The sequence below is a fragment of the Brassica oleracea genome, chromosome C7 (genome assembly GCF_000695525.1).
Source record: "Brassica oleracea var. oleracea cultivar TO1000 chromosome C7, BOL, whole genome shotgun sequence".
Taxonomy (NCBI): Eukaryota; Viridiplantae; Streptophyta; class Magnoliopsida; order Brassicales; family Brassicaceae; genus Brassica; species Brassica oleracea.
The window spans coordinates 42,431,156-42,443,561 of NC_027754.1; the positions used below are offsets into that span (position 1 = coordinate 42,431,156).

General features: G+C 34.2%; 1 long non-coding RNA gene across 6 annotated transcripts; it reads left to right on the forward strand.

The window, feature by feature from the left end:
* The first annotated feature begins 738 nt into the window (after positions 1-738).
* LOC106302159 lies at positions 739-6,422 on the forward strand. Of its 6 annotated transcripts, XR_001262367.1 has the most exons (10): positions 739-1,321; positions 1,414-1,814; positions 1,919-2,194; positions 2,294-2,360; positions 2,593-2,672; positions 2,941-3,337; positions 3,415-4,915; positions 4,982-5,178; positions 5,271-5,417; positions 5,600-6,422. It is a non-coding gene; the product is annotated as an uncharacterized LOC106302159 (long non-coding RNA). The 6 variants fall into 6 exon arrangements; XR_001262366.1 differs by having other exon boundaries at positions 1,402-1,814; positions 2,941-4,915; XR_001262364.1 differs by having other exon boundaries at positions 2,941-4,915.
* Positions 6,423-12,406: the final 5,984 nt, after the last annotated feature.

Genomic DNA, 12,406 nt, shown 5'->3' on the forward strand with positions numbered 1-12,406 from the left:
ATAAATAGATAGAAAAATCTATCTAAGATTATAATTTCAAATATATACATGCATATTCTTAAATATAATTTTTATGTTTAATTAAATCAAATTTATATTAAAAATTTGATACAAAAAAGAAAATTTACAATATTAATAAAATTTTATTTTAAAATATAATTTATATTTATCTATTAAAAATATTTTAATTTTTTTTTAATGCACATGGTGCAGGAAGACACCTAGTTGATATATATATTAGTGGTTTGAAAATCACATGTGATAGTTGAAAATCAATAAATTAACATATCAATATATATAATATATGCATGTTAAAAATGGAAAATAAGCAAAGTTTTCTTTATACAAGCGACAATATTGTCTTGATATTTCTTTATAGTCACTAAAAAGAACCACCAAAATATTTATTACCGTCTCTTTTTCAGAAAAAAAGAAAGAAAAAGAATTGGAATCTGTCTAGAATTTATGATGTAACGTATCGTATATATACCGTCCTTCACTTCTTCATAGTTAATAATAGAACAAATAAAGTCTAAATAAGTATCATGCATGTGCTTCGTATGTATATACGACGGTATGCAGTTATTCAAGAAGACTACGAAATCTTTTTTTTTTTTGTAAACTGATTTCTTAATTTAAATAAGAGACCTAAAATGTTTTACAAAAGGCCAAAGACTTTAGTTTACTAACAAGCCCATAGAATCACGATTAGTTAAGCCTTAGTAGAAGAAAGTCCAAAAAGGATGGTGAAGGGACAAAGCGTTGAGACAAAAAGCGGAGTAGTCAATGGCGATCATCCAAGCCGGAACCAACTCTGTATCATGGTTGATGCTCGATTCGGATTGCTCTCCCTGAAGCTTTGCATTTTGTTTCTCAGCTGGCGGTCAATCAGTTTGAAGATCTGGTCCGTCGTTCGGAAAGTATTTGTGTGGAGTCTGCTGTTCCTCTCGTTCCAAATCCAATACACCGTTGTCTGCCAAGCAAGGAGGATTAGTAATCTCTGTGCTGTCGGAGTTGATAGGGTAGTCATCTGCGCTAGTGAGTCCTGCCATGTTCGAATAGGCAAAATCTGAAGGCGCCTCGCCACCATGTTCCACATATCATAACTGAAGGGGCAAGCAAAGAACAGATGATCTCTGCTTTTATGATTCTGGCTGCAAAGCAGACATCGGTCATCTACTTGTAATCCCCATTGAATGAGTCTGTCTCTTGTTGGGATTCTGTTCTGGATCACTAGCCACATGTGGAAGCTATGTCGCGGGATGGCCCTTAAAATCCAGACAGCAGCAAACCAATGGACATCAGGGTGCGGTTGAGCAAGGTAATCATAAAGAATACCTGTTTTGAAAGTAGGATGCACTTGCCCATTTATTTCCCACTCATAGTAGTCTTGATTCTCAGTTAGTTTCACAGTTGTCAGGTAGGAGTAGAGCTCAATTTGCGCTTCAGTTCGAGCTGGGGGAAGGGTCCAGGAGCCATTGGGACACAAAGAGGCAACTGTAGGCTTTTGCGGAATGCCCAATCTTGAGTTTCTACCTGAGAGATGAGTGTATAGGTCCCCAAACGAAGTCCAATTATCCGACCAAAACCGAGCTGTTTCTCCATTTTGGAGCCTGAGCTTTATCAAGGGAAATACCACACTTTTCAGCTTGAGCAGTTTGTTTACTAGCCAGGAGTAGGCTTGCTTGGGGGTTGTTGTCCAGTAGTTATGTACCGAGCCTTTAAGAATCACCTCCTTGAACCAAGTTACCCATACTGACTCAGGTCTGAAGAAGAGCATCCAAACGAGTCTGAACATACACGCCTTATTCCAGGTACACAAGTCTTTAACACCTAAGCCTCCCTGTCTTTTTGTTAGCACAACTGTTTCCCATGAAACTCTTGCCGTGTTATGACCCTCCAAGCTACCTTTCCACAGGAATTGATTACGGAGAGAGTTTATCCTCGCAATGCATGCTTTTGGCAATAGAAAAGCAGAGCACCAGAAAGTATTGATTCCAGCGATCACCATTTTTATAAGCAGCAGTCTTCCCGAGAAGGAGAGTGATTTTACTGACCATGGGGAGAACTTGGTCTTGATTTGGTGAATGAGAGGCTCAACACTCACAGGAGACAGCTTCTTAGAGTTTAACGGTACCCCCAAGTAGCGGAATGGAAGCGAGCCTAGCACCATACCCGTCGAAGTTTGAATCAGGTCAGTTTCAATTCGCGATAACCCTGAAGCATAGAAGCTAGTTTTTTGCATACTAACTGCCAGACCTGATCGCTGCTCATATTCTTTCAAAACTTGCAGAACTTGCTGAACGGAGCCAATGGAACCATCAATGAAGATCAGTAGATCATCAGCAAAGGAGAGATGGGTAAGTTTGATAGAGGAACATCGTGAATGGTACTGAAAATTTCCTTGCGCCGCCGCTCTGTTTAGCATATAGGATAAGCAGTTCATTGCAATCACAAATAAATAGGGCGAGAGAGGATCCCCTTGTCTTAATCCTCTCTTTCCTTTGAAGAAACCGTGAACTGACCCATTGTAGCCAACCATATAACTTGAAGTACAGACACAAGCCTTTAACTGCCTGATGTAACGTGCAGGAAAGTGAAGTCCCTCAAGGCAGGAGAACATGAACTCCCAAGATAGTGTATCAAACGCCTTCGCAATGTCCACCTTAATGGTGATCCTCTTGGACCCTTTGTTCTTGTGATAGCCATTTACCAGTTCACCTGCTAGGGTAGTATTCTCGACAAGTAGTCTCCCTTTTACAAAAGCTGTTTGACTTGGTAGAATTAAGTTAGATAGAACTTGCTTCAGGCGCTTGAGTAAGAGCCGCGAGATGACTTTATAGATAGTGTTTAGACAAGAAATATGCCGGAACTCTCTTATCTTTGTCGCGCCTGGGAATTTTGGGACTAAAACAAGAATTGTTGAATTGGCTGTTGCAGGCAGGAAGTTTGTTGCAAAGAAATTCTTGATCGAGGCCAATACTTCAACACCAATGAAATCCCAAGAGGCTTTGAAGAACGCAGAAGTGAGTCCGTCTGGGCACGGAGCCTTGTTAGGGTTCTGTTTGAAGAAAGTAGACTTGATCTCTTCTTCCGTGGGGTGGTCAACATCAGTTGGAGTAGATGTTCAGGGAAAGAGAAGCCTGTGAGGTCTGCAAACCAATCGGGGTGAGAGCGAAGCTGAGGCGGTTGATAGTTATGCGGTCCAAGTACTGACCGGAAATGATTTACAGCATGATCACTCATCGCCTGTGGGTCCGTAATCCATGTATCTCCAGTCATAAAAGCTCTGATAGCAGTATAACACGCTCGTGTTTGGCAGATTCTGTGAAAATAAGTAGTGTTCATGTCTCCTTCTCTGAGCCAGTTAATGCGTGACTTTTGCCTGAAGAAGATCTCCTCAATCTCACGCAGGAAGTTCCATTTTTGGTGTAGCTCGCGTTCTACTTGGAAGGTGATTGGTGTTGGATCTTGCAAAGCTTGTACCTACGTAAGTTGTAACAAACCGTTAGTCTCATTAACTCTCTCTTGAATCTTTGAATAGTTTTCTTTGTTTAGGAGTTTTAAGTCTCGCTTAATGAGTTTGAGCTTCCAGCACAGCTGCACTAGTGTTTGACACTCGTTTCCTGCAAGAATCCATGCGTCTTTTAGTAGCTTAGTGAACCCCGGATGTTTGATAAGGTAGTTTTGGAATTTAAATGGTTTTTTTCCGGCTGTAAGGAGGTTAAAGGCTAGGTCTAGGACACATGGGGCGTGGTCTGAGAAAAGGGGAGGGAGATAGGTGGCTAGGGCGTGCGGAAAGACAGACACAGAGGTATTGTTGACCAACAATCTATAGAGTTTCTTTGAGATTGGGCCATAGGGCTGAGAGTTGGTCCAGGTATGAGTAGCACCAATGTATCGGAGATCAAAGAGACCAAGTTGCATCATACAATCCCGAAGCTGGCACATGAGATAATCAGGCCCATTGATGTTAGGATCAGAATGTTCCGAGGGGTGCATTATCTGATTCAGGTCACCTCCTAAAAACTAGCAGCTACTGTCTAAGTCGTAGGTTGATTGAAGTTGAAGGAGTTTAGTCCAAAGATCAACCCTTTCCGAGCTTAGATTAGAAGCATAGATAATAGATTAGTAGACTGGAGGCTTATTGGGAAAGAATAACTTGCAAGTTATGCATTGGCGACTCTGAGCTAGGACTTGAACTCTTAGGGTGTCCCTCCAGATAAGAATGATTCTACCATCCGGATCAGAGGAGTGATTGGAGGTAAAGTTCCAGTTCGGGCAGAGGGAGAAGAGAATAGGGCTAAGGGAAGGCTGTTTAATATGTGATTCTATTATAGCTCCAAAAAGAGGCTTGTTAGAACTAAGCCAAGTACAAAAAGATCTATGCTTGGTCGGGTCATTTAGGCCTCGAACATTCTAAAAAAAGAGTTTGACACTCATCAGGCGGTAGGTTGAGGATCCTACGAGGGAATGGAGGGACCTCGAGAAAAAGAGCTAGAAGAGTTAAGCAAAAGAGTAGAAGGCGAAACAGTCAAGGAAATGGTTTGAGAAGGGTTGGGAGGGTGAAAAAGTGAGGGGTCAGGGAGGGCGATGGACGCAGAGAAGGGGTTTGAGTTTGTGGTTAAGGGAGGAGAGAGGGTTGGTGATGAACGAGATCTTTTTAGAGAAGGTCTTTTGATAGGTTCAGGTGTAAGAAAAAGGTTTGATGGTTTAAGAGGCGGGATGAAAGAGGGGTTTAGAGAGCGAGATGAGGTTTTGTGATGAGATGGGTGAGACAGTGAGAGTTGGTTTTCAGAGGGTGGAGGAAGTGTTGTATTTTCAGGCTCAGAGATAGGTGAAGGAGGGGGAGCGGGAGCAGAAGCTACCACTTCAGAAGAAACCATCTGAGAGGCAGCAGCTGCAGAGTTCTGAGGTACATGGCGATATCTTTTACTCTGCTAAGGAGACACTTTTGCAGGCACTGATTTTTTCTTTGCAGCATCAGATTCATTTGGTGGAGGCGCATAAGAGAGGCAGTTGCGAACTATATGGCCAAGCTCGTGGCAGTGCGAGCAAGTTGGAGGAACCCACAGATAATGAATTGAGACTTCAACAACCTCGCCATCTTCCCTTTCAAATTCAACAACACTAGGAAGCGGCTGCGTAAGATCTACCTCCACTTTGACATGCGATAAGGTTAGACTGATAAGATTTTTGGTAAAATCATCAGTCTCTTTTGGTTCACCAACTAAACCAGCCACTAAGCTCATTCCTTCATCATGTCTTAGGTCTAGAGGTACTCCAGTGAGATGAGCCCAGATCTTTATAACCTTGAGAGGTGGAGTAGATTTTGAGTGAGCCGATGACCATTGCGCCGTGTGGAACATTGAGTCCCCAACATACCAGATACTCTTCTCAAGAATCTTCTCTCTAAGGTAGTCACTTTGAATCCTTACAATTGTTGAGTGATTTACTGGATTGTTATGAATCTCCAAACGCTTTCTTTTACCCCTCATGTGGTTAAGGACACTTTGAATCTGGTTGAAAGGAAGAGCTTTCCCATTAAAGTAACAGATTATAAAGTCTTTGTGTAACTCTGCTCCTTTTTGAAAAACAGAGTCAGGGATAAAAATTCGTGGGTGATCATTTGCTCCAATGGTAACTGGAGCAATCCTTCTTAGAGTCTTATCTTCAGACCTCCGGATTCTCTCAACCAGGGTGGGGACGTTTACATCTTTTGGAGGTGGAAATGTGGAGTTACAGTCTAGGGTTTCGTTCTGAGTTATTGGGTTAGGGTTATGATTTCGTAAGGGGAGCAAAGGGTTTGAGGAGGAGGCTTTATTGGTTTGAAGAGGAGAAGTAGTTTTGGGTGGGAGAGTTTTTAAAGTTTGGCTACGGTTGAGCTCAGATTGAAGCTCATGAACAGTGACGTTACCATATCCATGAGCAGGAGCAGTGGGGGGCATGACTACATCAACTACTTGTGAAGCAGCTTCAATACTCTCAGTTTTAGCTGAGGCCATAACGATATAGCAGTTGGGGGGCTGGCTCCTTTACATACTGTAGAGGAAGTTACAGATCTATAAAAAGTTTTTACAGATTTTTGGACAGTCTTTGCTTCAGAAAGGGAAGGGAAGTTGTTTGGAGAGAGAGGGGAGGAGGGATCAGGAGGGTCAGGGAGGGCGGGCAGAGGGTCAGGGGATTCACCAGCAGCTTCAGACGGAGGATTCCGGCCAGAAACGTGGCCATGGACACGCCATACACTGTGCATCGAAGTTTGTGTCAGAGAGCTTTTGACAATTTTTTTTTTATTAAAACAATTTTTGTCGACTACTACAAAATCTTTGTTATTCGATTTCTTATGGTCTATTGTTATGATGTGTATCGTCAATTTATCTTTTGTTTAGCAATGTTTCAGTCTAGTGGTTTTGATGTATTATCTGTGGAGTTGAACTATTTTAAATTTCTAATGAAAGTTTGGTTTGAAGAAAAAAAAAAGGGGGTCTAAATAAGAGTATCATGCATGTGCTTCATATGTACATATAGATAATATTTTAAGGTACACATATATAACATATGTATCATGATGGGGAAAGTTCAACAGTTAGAGAGGAACTTTTGTATCTTATTTTATCTAGCTATGATTTTATATAATATCATACATATGTATGCAATTGTTCATTTAAATTTTATATCGTAGTGTTCATTTTAAAATACACAATTGATCAACTGCTTAATTATCTAAAATGAGTTTCCTATATTAACAAGATTAATCTAGTAAATAATGATTAAGGTAAGGAAATATATTCGGTCTTACTTTGTCAAATCTGTCGCAAAGAGGCTCAGAGAAAGGAGTCCTGGGGATGTTGCGTTTGGTTGGTGAAAATGACTTCTGAACAAATACGAAAGGATAGGGTGCGTGCCTATGTACGCAAACACACGTGCGACTCATACATTTGGACACGAATACTTGTTCAATATCAAATAAATTAAATGTAGTTTGTATTTACCATAAATTTTAATAGCTAAAACTAGTAACCACATTTGTCCAAAAAAAAAACTAGTATCCATGAAGTTTATACTAGTTGACAAAATTATGCATAGTCAAGTGAATTTTTAGTAGCTATTAGTGGCATTTGTAATTTTATATAAGTTTTATTTCTCAAAATTACCATAAGATATTAATAAATTAAAACCAAATTTAATATTTTATGTTTTTATAAAAGTTATGTTTAGTTAAAATATTTGTAGTTGATCATTCGACTATTTATTGTTCCAAAATTCATTTGCAATACCTATTGATCATATAAGAATTTGTCCATGGTTTAGTTTTTAGGATATCATATAATTCGTTTGATCCAGTTTTGATATGGTAAATTAGAACAGATCTAGAGATACGGAAAAATACTGTAAAATATCAGATAATCTTCTACAAAAGGGATATGCTAGTATATAATATTTGGAATACTTTTATAAAATGATGAAACATATGTAGTATCACTAGTATACCAAAATAAGAGTTGCGACCAACTTTTAAATGAATATAACATTTCTAGGTTTCTGGACGTAATATACTGTATTTTAAAAATTAATTTGAGGCATTGAACTGCAATGCCAAAATATTAATTTATTTTCTTAAACCTGAAATGAGTTTTGCAAACAGAGTTTGTTGACTATGCTTCTAATGGATTCATATAACCATTTCCATAATTTCCATAATTTACATTGTTAGTTTATTTAAAACCTGTTTATGTTCATATGGTATAAAACCAGAAGAGTGTATTTTTCTGTTCTTTGTCAAGTTCAATTCAACCAAAAAGTTAGTAATTAATGCTTTACAGTCCTTTTCTTTGGTTCAGATTTTTCTGATTTGTGTTTAGAACTACGGCTCAAAATAATATTTAAATACAATAATTTTCCTAATTAGATTTGTCCACACCAAATACATATATATGTTCATCTTCGTTGCCCTGTGAGTGTGAGTCAGTAAAAACTAGACTCACGAAAGTATAATTCACTAAGTAATGCACATATTAGTGAATTACTGTCGTATCAAATTAATAAAAATAAAATTAAAACGTCGGTTAAAGCATATGTCGAAATTAATATATTTTTTTTCTTCAGGGAAATAAATTCTTGCATATCACAATTGCTTCGTACACCTTGTGTGTCTCTTGCCTTCTTTGTAATCATGGCCCTAGAAAAAATGTAGCATCCTTGTATTTGTTTCCGTGTGATCAAGTCCCAGGTGTTTGTTCCCTGTAATTAAGACTACCCTAATCGTTTTTTTTTCTTAAGAGACTACCCTAATGCATCAAAAAAATACCAAAAAAAACTGAAGTACTTCCTTTTCTGTTAATCTAGAGAAGTAAATTTGTATAAAAAAAAGTAGGGCTGGGCAAAAAACCCGGATCCGAAAAATCGAACCGAACCCGATAAAAAGTCTAGACTAATTAAAACTCAGATTAATCCCTCAAAACCCATTTAAATTAGGGGAATATTGAGAGATGAATTTGTGTAGAGTTTGTGAATTTTGAGGGTTGATAGATTTAAAAAAATTACGTGGACTGTAAAAATTTATATACATTCACTTATGAAATTTGATCATAACTTTTTTATATTGATATAGATTTTCATGAATTTGTATTACCTCTTTTCTATCATTTTTTTGTAAAATAAATATAGAATATATTTATTTTCTAAATCATATAGCATGATTATTTATTTTTTGCTTTCAAATTAAAAAGAAAATAATACTGATACATACAAAATTGAATTTTTTTCTTAAATAGTCATTTTAAAAGATTTTGTCACAAAAGAGCATTAAAAAAAAAAATGACCAAAAGAAGTTTCATTAAAAATGTAAAAGACTATTTTACCTCTTACGGTATAGATGTATAAGTAGTAAGAAAATAAAAAAAATGAAAAGTTGTTTTTATATTTTTTTTCAAATTCGAACATTTTTATAATTTTTCTATTTAAAAAATAATATTTTTTTTGAAATTTTTCTTTTTGAAATTCGAAAATGTTTTTGAAAGTATTTAAAAAAATATTTTACAATTATTAAGATTTGTAAATGTAATTATTATTATTTATGTTAAAAAATATAATATTTTTAAAAATAATTATATATTCAAAAATGTAAAAATATATAAATGTAATGAATTATAGTTTTGAACATATAATTTAGATTTAAGGTGCAATAGATATTTGGAAAGAATAATTTTTTTTTTCTAGTAATTTTATCACAAGGATATTTTTGAGTAAAAATGAATAGAATTCATCTCTCAATAACACTAGATTTAGTTAGAATCAGAGAATCAATAATAACTAAACGTTTTGAATAACAAGAGATTTGAATGGATTTTGAAAATTCTTGAACCAATAATAATGGATTCTACTAAGATTTTTGAAATTCATTCTTAAAATTCACAGACTCTACACAAGTTGTTTTTATATTTTTTTTCAAATTCGATCATTTTTATAATTTTTCTACTTAAAAAAATATTATTTTTTTGAAATTTTTCTTTTTGAAATTCGAAAATGTTTTTTGAAACTATTTAAAAAAATATTTTACAATTATTAAGATTTGTAAATGTAATTATTATTATTTATATTAAAAAATATAATATTTTTAAAAATAATTTTATATTTAGAAATGTAAAACTATATAAATGTAATGAATTATAGTTTTGAACATATAATTTAGATTTAAGGTGCAATAGATATTTGGTAAGAATAATTATTTTTTTTCTAGTATTTTTATCACAAAGATATTTTTGAGTAAAAATGAATAGAATTCATCTCCCAATAACACTAGATTTAGTTAGAATTAGAAAATCAATAATAACTAAACTTTTTGAATAACAAGAGATTTGAATGGATTTTGAAAATTCTTGAACCAATAATAATGGATTCTACTAAGATTTTTGAAATCCAAAACTCAATAACAATAGATTCTTAAAATTCACAGACTCAACACCTTAGGTATCCAGACTTCGGAGATAGAAGTTTGGTGCACAAAAAAAAAGGTATCGAGGCTTCCGCTCCACCACTTTCCTCTATTTTCTCTACAACTCTCATGTCTAATTATTAATTAAAATATAAGACTCTTAATCATCGCTTCTTTCCTTAATCAAAAGTTTTAAGTCACCCTCTTGCTTTACTCCCATTTTCAAGTTACCACTTGCGTAACGTACGAGTAATGCCATCGTCATTCATAATATATTAGCTAGATCTTGATGGTGTGTCCACACGGATGTTTGTTTTAATTTGTAAGAATATTATAAATTTATAACTTATTATTAATTGTGAGATTTTAAAAATTATGGTCCCATTATATATTATTTTTTAACTATTATTGTACTTGTAATACAAATAAAAAAATACTAATACATTCATATATCAATTTTTTTGTTTCATTGTTTATTTGATATTGTAACCCAAATATTATAATTATTTCTAGTATTGTATATCTAATTCTATTTCGGTGGTCTATAAAAAAATTAGGAAAATGTTTACTCAATCTATTAGTTCATTTGTATTGTATTTTTTATATTTATTGAAAGCAATTTTATAATCGTTATTGGAAAATACATTAGTAAAAATCATTTTTTGAATACATGTATATTTTTGAATCAATTTTTGTTTTGAATTTTGTTTAATGATTAATTTAGACAAAATATGTTTTTAGTTAATTAGATTGGACCAGTTGCACAAAAAAGTAATTAGATTGAGTAATTTTCGTATATTTTAAATCTGGTCCAAACAGATAATTTATAAAAATATAATGGACTTCAAGTTTTTTAATAACATAAGCCCATTATTTTTTTAATATACTGCTATTCATATTTTCAAAAAACATTATATTTCTTTTTAATTATGTTATTCTTGTTTCCAAACATTCCCAAAGGTACTTCTACTTTAATAAAATAGAAGATATAATATTGCAAAAATATGTTGTTATTTATTTTTTCATGTCACTATTAAATATCATATTTGTGTCATCATATAATTAATTGTGTTTTATACCTACCATCATATAAGTAATCATATAATTAATAGTATTTTATATGTATCATCATATAAATAATCATATATATTATATTTTTAAAACTTAATATGAAATATAAAAATCATAATTTACGTTGGTGTTTGAAATTGCTTTGTATTGTATTTTTTAAATATATTTTAAGAAAATTATAATGGTTATAAAAAAATATTTTAGTAAAATCAATTTTTGAATATATACATATATATATATTTGATATAAATCAATTTTAAATTAATATTTGATTTGAAATATGTATATAATATTTAAATTTTATTTTATGATTATTTTAGACAAAGATGTTTTTAGGTAATTAGATTGAGCCAGCCATTTTCGTATATTTTAAAGCTGACCCATATATATAATTTTCAAAATAAATGAATTTCTAATTTTTCTTGATAACATAAGCCCATTACTTTTTTCTTTAATATATTGCTATCCATGTTTCCAAACAACGCTATATTTTTTTTTAACTGATATCTATGTTACCAAACAAAAGTTTAAAGTACTTCTACTTTAATAAAATAGATACATTATGCATATATATATATATATATATATATGTAAAATGTTAAATATTGTTGGACCCAATTTTGGTCATATTGTTAATGGGCCACGATCGACCAAATGGGCCGCGAAGATTTGAAGCCTAGTGCGAGTATTCGAGCTCCAAACGAAGACTTCGAAGATCTGGAGATTGCGGAAAGACTGCTGAGATCGCGGAGCGGTTGCGAGCACCGCGAGAGCAGCATGCTATAAAGTAAGAGGAACGGACTCGAAGAATGACACGTTGAAAACCCTAGAGAGAGCGACACCCACATTTCGACCTTGTTTTCATCAACCTTTAGATCTTTTCTTTGCACGATCTGATTGTAACATTCGATCTTATTTTACTCATTGTATTCAATCTCATTCATCAATAAAAGTCCATTTTTGCCTAGCGAAAACTGATTATATCGTTGTGTTCTAAAGATATCGTTGCCTACATCATTTATCTTCTCCTGATTAAACTCCCGATCACTATCAAATTGTTAGTGTAGATCTTAGGATCTACAAATATTATTACCAATTTTTTAATTTTTGGACAGACATTATAGAGAATAATTAGGAGTGGAAAAAATCATCAACAGAACACAAAAACAATTACAGACAACAACAAAAAACCCGAGCATGAGCAGCACAGTGCAAGCATTTAACAAGATTAATAACGGGACGGGCTCGGACCAAGCAACCCGGGAGCTAGATGAGTAGTCGAGTGGTTGCCGCCAGCTACCGAGAGAAGGGCGTCCACAAACCCTGAATGCTACAGTTTTTACAGCTTTCAACCGGTACATAGAGCGCTTGGAAGCGAAGAATCCAAACACGAACTTAAAG